Consider the following 13,590-nt stretch of genomic DNA (forward strand, 5'->3'; position numbering starts at 1 on the left):
CCAATGAAATATAAGCAAATCATTAGGGGTATGCACATATTATTCATCATTTTAAACAGACTACCTCCTAAGTTCAAGTTAAATTATACTGCTCAAGTGCCAACATGGAAAAAAAACAGTAAAGCAAAAAGAATGTGACTCTCTGCTCAGCCCTTGGTCTTCTGATGTGTTCTGATGATCTGGGCAGCAACTGCATTCGTGTGCTGCCTGCAGAGTTGCAACAGGACCACTGACTGGCACGTATGCATCTATATACCCATCTATAGCTACCTATCTATCTCACCTATGTACCTACCTATCTACCTACTTAGGTCATCTATCTATCTATCTATCTATCTATCTATCTATCCATCTATCATCTAGCTATCATCTTTCTGTCATCCATCTACAATATCTCTATTTTTCAGATTTTCAGTGGCTCAATGTATAAATGCACTGAAAAAATAACTTTTAAGTTGTCATCTGTATCTTAGTGATTTTATTTCTTCTCTTTTAAAAGCATGATCTTTTGCATTTTTTTGTACTCAAATCATAAATTTAATGAAAAATCATAAAAGTCTATGAAACAACCCCTGATAGTTCTAATCTTTCATTTATAAATTTTAAACATCCCATCCCTATTTTAACCTTGGAGTCTGTCTTTGGTCAACAATAATGATAGTCCTTTATTTATTTTTCACATGACTCCCAGCATCTTCCACATATTACTCTGCACGTTTTGGTAGAAGTGACAGAAAACTTTTTGATAAATTCAGTCATCTTTCGTGTGATTAGTCCTTTTTCTGAAAGGAGTGAAAACTTCCCACTGACTGGCTAAATAATTCATTGAAACTACCTCTAAATCCATTCTTAAATTGAAGAAATTGTAACTATTTCATGAACTATTTTTAGGTAAGGATGTCAAAATCTTCAGATTTAGCACACTCAAGGGAACCTGTTTCAGAGAAATTTAAAAGGTACAGTATGTCTGTTCCAAGTATACTTAAAATGAGTCTAACTGCACTGGAAATAAAATATTGCACTGTTTAAGAAGGATCTTTTTACTAACCACATATGAAGTGCATTGACCTCAAGATTAAAAAAAATTCAAACATATATTCAGTTTAGGTCATTTCATTGAAAGGAAACTATCCTCCATTTCAATGCATTTAGTTAAATTCCTGGAAACAAAACAGAATTCCAGGTACTAAGGGCTGTTATAGTATTAATTTCCAAAAGTAATTAATTTATTCATCTTCAGAGTGCACAACAGTATGCTAGATTCTTCTAAACAAATGAATTTGAGACTCCTGACATGGAGACACATGAGCTTCCGGCACATTACGAAAGAGTGGCACAAGTCCCCGCATAGCAGATGTAACGCCTTTTATTCAGAGTGCATTCATTTACCATTATGTGGGAGGGATGCCAGGGGCAACTGAGGCTAACATATGTGTGTGCGTGTCTAAATACAGCTCACAGACTAGACCACACTAAAAACGGGCACCGGAAATAAAATGTGGGTTTACCTAAGTTTTGTTTTATCTTGAGGGTAGAGAAGGTTGAGAAAGAAAAACTGAAAAGAAGTGACAGCAGAGATGAAGCATCTGGACATTCCTCCAAGGGAGTGCGGGGGCCTCCCATGGGACAGCCAGCCCAGCAGCCGTGACACTGATGGCAGGGGGTGGGTTTCCCATTCTCACTCCTGCACATCAACAGTGTCACCGTGGGTCCTGTGTCTCCCAGAAAAGCATGGTTTACAAGGATGGAGTCAACAATTCCATCCATTGCTTTTTCTCCCTGTCTGAAGTTTAGTTAAAGCTACTATAGTACAACTATTAAAAAATGGAGTCTGTTTCTTTCTTTTTCTTGTTCTTAACACTCTGTTGAGTTCTGTCACTTGACACCTTGGTAGCTCTCCAGGTAATTCACACTCCGCTGGAAACCTATGAGAGTGCTTCTCAAGTGCTCACTGTGACTTGAAAATGAAGCCTCAGAGGCTCTCAGCGCTCAGGTAATGGCCTAAACGGTGTGCTGTCCCCCCCCCCACACCCCCGCCTTTGCCTCCTCACCATCTGCCAGGCCTGGAAGAGTCCTTGGACACAGGATCCAGGCCCTGCTTACTAGGGTGGCTATGGTGGGGAAATCTGAGCACATGCGAGAGTCTCCCATCTCAGTTTGAACAGAAGGAACAATTAGAAGAAGAGCCAACTCACAGAGGCGTGTATGGAGGGATGGAGGCACGGAGTTAAAGCAGAGAGATGAGGGGAGGCGGAAGCACCTGGGGACTCACGTACTTTGGCAAGAAGTTCAGACTGGATGAGGGACATGGTGAGCTATAGACGGGCTACCAGCAAAAGGGTGATTTAATCACTCCTGGACTTAAGAAAGCTCTCCCTGCCCTGGTGAGCCTGGGCTGCAGGGACCTGAGCAGAAAGCAGCTGGTATTCTGTGCAGTATTTCAGTCTGAGAAAGCAGAGGATTGATCTAAGGCAGCCATTGGGCAGGGGGAAAAAGGAGACAAGGATGCAGATTCATCTGGCATATGGTTTGGGCAAATGGGCAGAATCACAGAAACAATCGTGATTTATTATGAGCAGAGAGCAGATCTCCAACTGTGCTAGTTGCTGTCTGCACCACACAAACCCCACCTTCAGGACCAAGGACTCACATAACACAACTGCTCTGAGTTTCTCTGGCTTCCACGCTTGGAACCGTCCCTCCCTATGTGCCCCATGCCCTTTCACCCTGGTCAGAGACTTCCTGCTTACTCTCAAAACCCAGGGCTGCTGAGGGGCAGGCAGCTTCTGGTATTGGGGACAGTCACATTTCTCCACCTTCCCCTGTATAGCACCTGCCATACTGTACAACGTGTCATCTCCCCCCGACACCTGTGTGCCTTCAAGGCAGAGCCCACTTCATACTCAGTGGAGTACATGCTCAACAAGCTTCATTAGTTTTTTTTCTTTTAATTTAATAAATAACCACAATGAAGAACATGAAGACAGGGTGTGTTACATGGATAGATGAAGAAAACAAAACGATTGTTCATTTATTTTGGGGGTTATAAAAAAGCACATTCTAAATAATCCCAAATGGAAAGTACTAATCATTAAAGAAAGGTAAAAATCATTAATATATAAAGTTAAGTTTAATTAAAAGTATAATGTCAATAACCTAGTTAGTGGTTACAACTTCTTGGGTATATAAAGTAATGATTTTAGTATCTACTTTAGGTAGAAATATCAACTGCCTATTACTTAAACTATTATATACCAAAATTATTGAAACATTTTCCTGTATGTAATGCATAAAATAAAAAAGAACCAAAAAACAGTAACTCAAAGTAAAAGTAATATTGATCTCAGTTGCTAAGATTCACCAAAAGTCAATTTTATGTAATCGTTGTTTTTATTACTGCCTAGGTCCTCTCACAAACACAAGGATAAATGGGGAATAGTAAGTAATGTGATAAAAAGCATAATTTCAAATTGGGTTCTTTTCATAACCAAGCATGGACGTGTGAGACTACATCTTGAATATTGTCAAGTTCTAGTTATTAAAGAGATAAAATTATAATTTGTTGATATACCAAGTAAATCCTTCAGCTGCCCCTTGGTGATCCATATTAAGGCATTCCCCTTTGTATAATTTTGTACTTTTTGAGCCCCTGCTTAACGTAATCTCATTTTGTGATTATTTTACCAGCCTTTCAATTGTCGAGGGCTCTATTTTTTAATGCAATAGTATCACCCCTTCCCTCAAGGTCATGTTCCCAATTATGCCTTCTCTAACCTCATGTTTGCTGAAGGGACGTACCTGTTCAGAACCACACAGATTTAAGACACTCAGCCATCTCTCGCACAACTCTATCCCCAAAGTGATGCTAAATATATACATATTTATTAAAATGTATTTACATTTATCAATTATAGATAAATATGTGTACCTCTTTTTTTTCTTTTTTGGTGGATAGAACCTTTCAAAGGTGTATGATAATATCCTATAAGGTACATTTCTGTTCTTTTGGTTTTTTGGTTTTGTGTGATTTTGTTTCAGATGGAGGCAACAAAGTTGGCAGAGGAGAATACACACACACACCCACCTACCCACCCACCCACCCACCCACCCACCTCGTTGTTCCTGTCATCTAATCCAAAATTCACCTAATCACAGCCATTTGCCTCTGAGCAACAGCCAGAGCCCTGTCTGTTCGGGCACTGTTTCCTGTTCACCCTACAGGTGGATGTGAACAGGGGCAGACAAGAGTCAGCTTAAAACGAATTGTGAAGAGTTAAATAGTCCCATTTGAAAATAATTTTATTTAATATCTGATAAAAGAACTTCTGAAAGATATAAACAGTAGCATTAACCGAATGACAGCTTCTTCCAGAATCTATTCATGTTATACAACTCCTACAAGTTGTAAGAGAAAAAAGCTAACATCAATTACATATATTTTAGTCTATGAAAACGCCTACTTACTCCACAGTAATAATGAACCTCCAATCACATATCAAATTCCCTTCTTTCAAAAGTAAAGTGCCTTCCCACTAAAAATGATAAATTTTTACCAATTCCAGTCTTTAAAGTCTTTACCTTAGCATGAAATAAAATGTTAAACTTGTCTTCAAATTTCAATTAAAAACACAGGAATCAAGAATAACAGAAGAGCAATCTAACAGTCCAGCTATCCCAGATGCCCTCGACACCCGTCACCTGGCAGTCTTAAGTCACCAGGCAATGGCTCAGGTCTGCTAAACCTGGGCCTCAAACAGTGAACACCTCCCCCCCCACACACACACCCCCTCCGGACACAGAGAAAGAGGGCAAATTCAAGAGTGCACCACACTTGGGATAGTTTAAGTTTTCATCCAGGTAGAACCCTGAGTATTTACCATCCAAATGTCCTTCTTGATGTTAGGGCTGGGATCCAGGAGATCACATCACACAGAGGTGTGTGCATCCATATATGTGTTTGTGTGTATGCATATATTGTATATATACACATCTATATATGAAATAGGCTATTATAATAATTTAAGTTGATAAAAAGCACCATTATAAAGGGATAAATCTGATGGTGCACAGTTTGAGTGCTCACCTGTCCCTGGAGACAATGAGTTTGTAGCAACTCTAGATTTTCTGTGTATTCTTAATGGAGAAAATCAGATATCTTCACCTTGGATTTAAAAGTAGAACTTTAATTATATAATCTCCTTAATAAATAAAAATTTTGTTTTTTAATCTTATTATTTTATATTTATAGTAATAAATATTCATTAAACAAAACATTGAAAATTCCAATGAGAAAGTAAATTAATGTAGATATCTCTAATACCCACAGGTCATTCCAGTTATGATCTGGATATTTATCTTCTCATCTCTTTTTCTAAAATAAAATAAGGAACAAAACTGCTATTTAACTATATATATTAATTTATAGTGACATCACCTTTAAGGCATTAACAAACATTCATATAGAAGTTTTATTAATGTACCAATAGATCTTTTTTTAATCCGAATTACTCTAGGTTTCTATGAAGTTTCAGTTACATATTTTGCATATTTGTGTAATTATGTTCTTAAGGTAATTTACCAGATGTGGAACTGATGTGTCCAAGGACATGCACATTTTAAGAATTAAGAAAAAATTTGCCAAAATCCCTTCCATAGATGTGTATCACCCTACGCCCATAAACATGCCTGTTTTGTTTTGTATTATTATTCTTTCTGTTTTGAAAATGTCAAGTTGCTGACATGCTGGTTTGAATTTATTATTGATGAGACTGAACTTAAATTTTTATTTATATTTTTATCTTTGAGTTTTTATATTCATGCCTTTGTCTATTCCTCTTCTGAGGTTTCAATCTTTTTTCAGCTTGAAAAAAGCTCTCTATATTATATTTCAAAAACATTAATCTATGGCCTTTTAAATATGTTTCAAGTATTCCTGCCCCCCACTAATAGATTATTTTTAAACTGTTTATTATGTATCTATACATTCTTCTTAGACTTATACACGGTTTAAATGTGTGTGTGTGGCTGCATCTATCCAAGTTTCAGAGGGACAAGGGGGTGCACTGCATAGGCCTGGTAAAAGGTAAACCAAGAACTGACCATTAGATTTATCAATATGGATATTACCAATGACCTTGATGAAGTGACTTTGACAAGAGCAATTCCTGCCTAACAGACTGACTCTGTGACCCCTGCTCTCCTCTGGCTGCTCTTAATGTGTTACTGACCTCATCCGCTCGCAGTGGTGTGGCCTGGGTCCAGGTAAAACTGTGATCGGAGAGCACAGACAACCCTTTCAAGGAGTTTGTTGTAAATGGAGAAAGAGGCATGGAACGGTGGTTCATGAGAAATAGGGTCAGGAGTATTGTTTTTTAAGATGGAAGAAACATCATCCTAGTGGCTGAGAAGGGGGATTTTAAGGATGCAGGAGAGAAAGGGGGAAAGCATACTCTTGGGTAGTTGAAAATATCTGAAAACTGGTCAAGAAGAATGAGCCCACAACGGGAGACCCACCTGTTCAAAGGCCATGATGGACAGGAAGGCCCAGGACAGAAGTGTGAGAAGGTAGATATGATGGGCAGTGGCCTCTTCAGGTTCCTTAAAACTTTCCAGTAAAATAGGAAACAATTCAAGTTTACCAGCTGACAGAGGAGAGGGAGAGAAACAAGGTTTGGAATACTCATCTGAAAGCAGTTAGTTTCCAGGAAACTACGGGGAAGCGGGGTGGGGCTGAAGTCCCGTTCCCACCCTAGTAGGATGCTACAGCTTATAATTCACTCTAGGTACGTCCTGCACATCACTTCTTTAGGTCAATCAGTACACTGAAACAATTTCACCATTTTCTTGATATAGGTTGTGCATATTTGTTATTGGAATAAACTCCTCAAAACTTTGTAATTTTGTAGATCTTGTAAATTAGATTATGTTTCCCTAATTCATTTTTGAATTGGGTATTTTTAGACTATAAATAAACTTTGAAAACTGTATTTGTTTTTAATTGGTCACTTAGAAGACTTCTCAAGCATTAACTGTCACGTTTTCAGTTCAGTAGCATACATATAGAATAAAAGTTTGGGAAATTATAATTGATTTAACATTATATTTTGTCAAAGAGAAGAATAATTCACATATTAACAGAGAGGTGAAAAGTAGATATTTATGCCCTACAGGAGTATCATTCAACTTCTTAGAACCTGGGCTTCCTCACCTAGAAAAGACACAATCTGCTCTATTAACATTTTAATGATGTCAATAATATGATTTTGTATAAAAATATTTGTAAATTGTCCACTTATATGCAAATGGCAATAGCTATTATTAAAGCAAGAGAACGCTGCATGCAGGCCAGTAAGACCTCGATAGTAAAAGACAACTGAACTGCACCTCGCACATGGGTCATGTGCAAAGCGGAAAAGGTGGAGCAGGAGGCCCCTGAGAGGAGGGCAGAGAAAGGAAACAAGGAGGTGTGTCCTGGGGGCGGTGCAGGAGGCAGCTGAGTCTGAAATGCCTGCTTGCTGCTGCCTTCTGCCTTCTGTGCCTTCCGCCTCCCAGTGCCTTCTGCCTGGCATTCCCACCCCATGTTGTCTCCCTGGGCTCCAGGAACATCAGAGCCACGGTCATGTCTGGAGCAGCGAAGAATTGGCTTAAAGAAACTTTCATGCCCTGTGAATCTTAGTGAAAGACCCTGCTACATTTTTGCATGGCAGTCATGAAATAAAATGTTTTGTGTTCTGGTTAATAATAACTTACAACAAAAAGCAAGCTGGTCTTTCTAAGATGGAATGCATTCCGTCTTGAAATGTACTGCAGTTTTTATTCATGGAAAAGCTGGAGGGTTCTCTGAAGGGTTGCATAAGTAGTGCATTCTCCAGTCACAGCCTTCCAGTATATCAGTGTTTTTTGAAAATTCAAGTCTTACATCATTTCTGAATCAGCAGGGAAATACACATATTCACAGATCGAGAAACCATAATAATTCACCTTAAATCATGATTCTTAGAACTTCATTAAATGTAACTTCCTCCAGTGATTACACCATCTTACAAAATAAACAAAATGAGTCTTATTGATGGAACAGGTTCACTAAGCTGTGAGATGGTAGCTAAAATTAGACATGTCTTGAGGATGCTGTCTGACCTCATTTTTACAAATGACCTTCTGATTCCAGCATGTGAACCATGAAGTTAGAGCCAATCCAGTATACCTGAGAGATCAGGATTTATTTATAAATCATGTCACTCTCTCAAATGTATGTCCTCATGCTGAAACTGGAACCATATTTGTGGACCATGTTCATAAACCAAGCATATAATATAATAAACTCTTTACATTTCAAGGATGTCACCAATGGTACATCATAAATCTAATTATGGTTTCCGCTATTTTAATTATCCAAACCCTGATAATTATATAGTATTTTTTATTTGAATTTATAAAATAAAAGATAAATATTGAATTCCATAAGATCCTATTAATTATAAAATAAGGCAGCATTTTTCTAATATAAATGACACCTTTAAATATCAAGTTAAAATTAAAAACACTCTAGAAGTAGATGGCAGACTGTTCCCAAATGTCCTGTATGCATCTGTGAACACACAGAAAGCTTAGTTTTTTCCTGTCACACCCCCTCATACATAATGAAAAATCTATCATCCCTTTGGTTTACTCTAATATCTTATCAGCAAAATTAAACATACTTTTAGAACAAAATTTGATTCAGACCAGGAAATCTCCCTTTAAAAATATTATCAGTGTGTTATGTCTAATAATACTATACAAATAGAGGTGGTGTCTTTGTTTGCCTTCAAAGATTAGGCTTACTGCAAAATATTAGATGATGGAACAACAGTATCTTATCAAATATCTACATTTTCTTTCAAACAGTTCAATAAATATTTATTGAGCAACAAAGACACACCATTCAACAAATGTTTGAGTGTCCAGTATGTTCAAATACATTCTATGTTTATTAATATTACATATACACATTTTCATAGGCACACGCATATACGTACATACACATGTAAAAGCATAGGTAAGAAATTAATGGAAAGAGCAGCAATATTTTTTACACATGGATGTATATTTCCTTACATGTCACTCAAATTATTTAAGCTGGTCAGTGGCCTCGCTAATATTAGTTTATATGTTTGGATGGTGTTCTCTGTTTTGGTAGAAACAGGATCCTTGTTAATCATTTTAGTATCAGTCAAATAGGCCTGTATTGAGCCCAACTGTTCAAAGAGTGAACCCATCATTAAGACAACCCTACGCACCCGGAGGTGATAGGTTACATCTGCTGATAGGTTATTACTGAAGTAGGTTATGACCACCCCAGGAAGGGATGAGCTGGTCCTGAACTTGTGGTATTGATAAAGCAAACACCTAAAGTTCTCCATCACATATATCAGCCAAAGTTTTATATTCATTCATTCAATCAATCGGTCAAGAAATTCTTTCTCATTATTTTTAATCCCCCAGGTGTCATAGAGGGTAAAAGAGTAAATAAAGCAAACTAAGTGCCCTTAACATCTGGGTATATTCACAAAAAGTTATCACTATCTGGCAGGGTATACACATATAATTGACATAACTAAATGTTTTGGTACATAATTTAAATCTCTGTATGTTAAGAGTAGATTAGTAACACAGTGAAGACGAAGGGTTAAGTCCACATACAGGTCAGTTAGTTTCACACAGAGACTGGTTTTAGTTCTGCAGATTGTGCCCCTAGTGCTAATTAGGCCTCAAACAATGCTTTGAATAAAGGCATTTTATCTAAAAACGTAGAAATTCAAGAAAACTGAAAATGAGATATGATTAAGCTCTCCAAAGTCTGTTCAGAAAGTATCCAGTCATGAACACTCAAAAATAGAGGCATTTAGTGAAGATACAAGAAACACTGTACAAAGGACAATGACAATGCAGTCCCCTTCAAAGTAGGTACCTTGGGACCTCACACAGTTCTCCCAATTGCCATGAGCTGCCCTGTCGTATTTTCCTGAATCTCATTGATGGTCTGAGATGTCTTCTCTTTCAAAGACATTTCAGTGATTTTAGTTTGGGGAAAAGCCAGAAGTCATAGGGCACAAAATTTGGGCTGTAGTGGGGCTGAGTCACCTGGGTGATTTGATGTTTGGTCAAAAAACTGCACGAGACACGATGCGTGAACAGGCATGTTGTCATGAAGCTGCCAATCAACAGTTGCCTATTGCTGCAACCTTCTGAATTACCTGAATATTTTTCACAGAGAAATGTTCAAGTTTAGTGCAAAATTTGATGTAGATTCATTGCTCTACTGACTCAGTCATTTTGAATGTGATGGCCACACAGTGCACATGCTCACTCAACAGCGTCTACTGCCCCCACTGACTAGTACAGGGAAGTTGTCCTTGCTCAGTCATGTGCATTCCAGTCCATTCTCCTTAGCCATGAGGTTACATCAATGTCACGCAAACGATTCTCGTTATATTAACAAGGGCTGAACTTTTTTCTAGACAGATGTTGTATAGCAGTGCCTTTAGAAACAGCTCATGTTGTCTCTGGTACAAGGTTGACACGCTGGGTGAGAGCGAGACAGACCTGCAGTCAGGAGCTGGGCTTTCAGCACACGCGTTGGGTAACTGATATCACACACGACAAAGAACCCCAGATAAGAGCTTCTGTTTCTAGATTACCCACAATTCAAAATCAGAAGCTCAGCAAGTAGGATACGAACAAATGCACTGTTCCATATGTTTATTTCTTTAAAGTTAACAGTTCCAGAATCATATAGACAATACTCTGATGCATACAGTGAAGGCCTATGAGAAACCAGGCTGGGATTAAGAACATCAAAATTGCTTTGCTATTTGTTTTAAAATAAGTCAGTATCCAATGCTTCTTAACTTGGACTGTCTCTTTTCATAGAGCCTTTTCTGGAAGAATATAGTCTTTACGGTGAAACGATCCTATTGTTTTTATAACCAGTTATCGTACCAGAGGAAACATAGAAGGAAGTGGGGATAAACACAAAACAGACAGAGGTAATGTTCAATAGAGAACAAGCTTTAACAGATAAATTGAGTCTGGAGAAACTATTTGCAGACCTAGACATTTATGGTTTTCAAGAAGCACTTCTTCAATTTCTTGGACTTACAGTAATACTCTCTAGGTATCAAAGCAAAGGAAGATGTGCTATTACTTTTCATGTTGCTCTACGGTCCATCTGCTCCTCTCTGATATTGCCACTGGCTTGCAAAACTATAAAGACAACAAACTTCAAAAATGTGTTCTCATTAGACACATTGTTTATATATTAGAAGACAAGTTATTAACTCCTTTGTGTGAAAGCCATTTGTTAAAGGAAATTCCTGATATTTTGGAAATGAAGAGATTTCTGGAGACGGTCCATTTGATGTCCACCTAGTGCGTTCCTGATTTGCCATGACAATCGAGAGAACCAGTGCTGGGAACCACTGCTGGGAGTGTAGAACCTTCTGCGGGAGTCTGTGCCATCTGTAGGTCGCTGAGTAACTAAACCCATGAGCAGGGTCCCTAGAAGAAGCCAGCCCCAGCTGTAGCAAACAAAAGAGGGCTACGTTTGAGTCCTGCTCTTCCTGGATCCCTGAGAAGCCTCTGACCCGGTGGGCCATCCCCACAGCCCAACACTCTACTCCTCCCTGGCACCGGCCCTGTTTCCCACCGACCTCACTGCCCACTCCTTCTCCTCCCCGCTCCCCCCCCGCCCCGTGTCTAAGTGTGGGCTGACTACGGATCAGTTCTTCTGGCTAAACATGCATACATTTTTACCCCCAACCAGATTGCCTCTGTTAAATGTTGAGCAATCTTTACCAGATAAACTGAATCTGGAAAAAAATTTATGAAAAAATCATAAAATTTTATGATTTTCAAGAAATTTTTCTTAATTTCCTGATCTCCTAGTGTTACTATAAGTGTCAGAGAGAAGAGGTGGTATTTCTTTCTCTCCCCAGCTTTACAGACATATACTTGACATATTGTGTGAACTTAAGGTGCAAAACATGATGATTTCATACACTGACATATTGTGAAATGATGACCACAGCAGTGTTAGTTAACGCCTCCAGCACCTCATGTAATTACCATTTCTTTTTTGTGGTGAGAACATTTAAGATCTACTTTTTTAAAGCAACTTTTTAGTATATACTACAGTATAGTATTAACTATAATCACCATGTTGTACATTGGATCTCGAGAAATTATTCATCTTATAACTAGAAGTTTTTACCCTTTGTTGATCCCAAGAATGAATGTACCTGTTGAGAAGGGATCCTAGTGGCTAAGTGGACTCAGACGTACAGACTTAGCAGCCATTGCTAAAGAGGGGCCTCGCACACAAACCATGCTTCAGGGAGAACGCCTGCCTCCTGCACTGAACTGCCTGCCTGCATTGCGTATTTCTGCCTTCTGAGCCAACCCATCTAAAAGGAATTCCTGGAATCCTATTTCAACCAAAGGACTGAGACTTCCCTCATCCAATCAGAGTTGTGCAGCTATACCCCTACTGGCACTTTCACCAACTGATCAGAGCAGCCCCATTCCAACCAATCAGGACAGTGCTTTTTGGACCAAACCACAAGAATTTGGAATCCTCCTGAGCATGAGGACAGGCCAATTAGCAACCAGGGCCGGGGACTTCTCTCTTATGTAAGTTAGCTTTCTTCTGGCTCTGGGAGGGCACTTTCCCTTTCCAGTAAAAACGAAACACCGTAATTCCATGCCTGGAGCTGAAACACTGAAAATGAAACACTGAGGATGTCTCCCGGGCAGAGTGGAGAAGAGCAGGTGGAGAGAGCAGGGCACAGCAGAGCAGACAAGTGCAAAGTGAAGCAGAGCAGGCTGAGCAGAACAAAGCAGAGCTCTGTAGCCTGAGAGGGGCCTCGCCCCAGAGCCTCCTCATAGCCATGCGGTTCCACAACCATGCTGCTCCGTAACTGAGCTATAAATGTAGCACTTTTAAGCTGTCCCACAGCTCTGCTATTCTGGCAGCTGTGTTATATCACAACTGAACTATTTGCACTGAATAAAGTTTCCCTTTTCACTGTACCCCATATTGAGCACTCCTATGGGTGCTGCAACGGTGCTAATGACCACTTGTTGACACCTTTGACCATCTCCCCGTTTCCCCTGCCCACATAACCTTGGAAACCACCGATCTACTCTGTTTCTGTGAGTTCAGTTTTTTTTTTTATTCCATGCCTCAGTGATATCATACAGTATTGACCTTTCTGTCTGACTTATTTCACTTAGGATAATGCCATCAAGGTCTATCCATGCTGTCACAAATGGGAGGATTTCCTTGTTTCTCATTGTTGAATAATATTCTATTATTCCACATATACCACATATAATATTCTATATATATACCACATCTTCTTTATCCCTTCATCCACTGACAGATAGTTAGGTTGTTTCCATGTCTTGACTATTATATATAATGCTGCAAGGAACATGGAAGTGCAGATATCTCTTTGAGATGACAATCTCATTTTCCTTGGATAAATATCCAGAAGTGGGATTGCTGGATCGTATAGTAGTTATATTTTTAATTTTTTTAGGAAACTCCAT

At 38.9% G+C, this 13,590-nt stretch overlaps 1 protein-coding gene across 2 annotated transcripts in view; it reads right to left on the bottom strand.

The window, feature by feature from the left end:
• Positions 1-13,590, bottom strand: part of ADCY2 (adenylate cyclase 2) — a 360,417-nt gene that overhangs the window by 280,328 nt on the left and 66,499 nt on the right. Inside the window, exon 1 of one of the 2 annotated variants that reach the window (XM_054578339.1) lies at positions 5,084-5,372. The exons of the other annotated variant lie outside the window; for it this stretch is intronic. The gene's annotated coding sequence lies outside the window, so the exon portion shown is untranslated. Of the gene's footprint in view, positions 1-5,083; positions 5,373-13,590 lie in introns of those variants that run through there. 2 annotated transcript variants of the gene reach the window in all.

Source organism: Pteronotus mesoamericanus, unplaced genomic scaffold (genome assembly GCF_021234165.1).
Source record: "Pteronotus mesoamericanus isolate MK-2021 breed Mesoamerican mustached bat unplaced genomic scaffold, CSHL_Meso_final contig_50, whole genome shotgun sequence".
Classification (NCBI taxonomy): domain Eukaryota; kingdom Metazoa; phylum Chordata; class Mammalia; order Chiroptera; family Mormoopidae; genus Pteronotus; species Pteronotus mesoamericanus.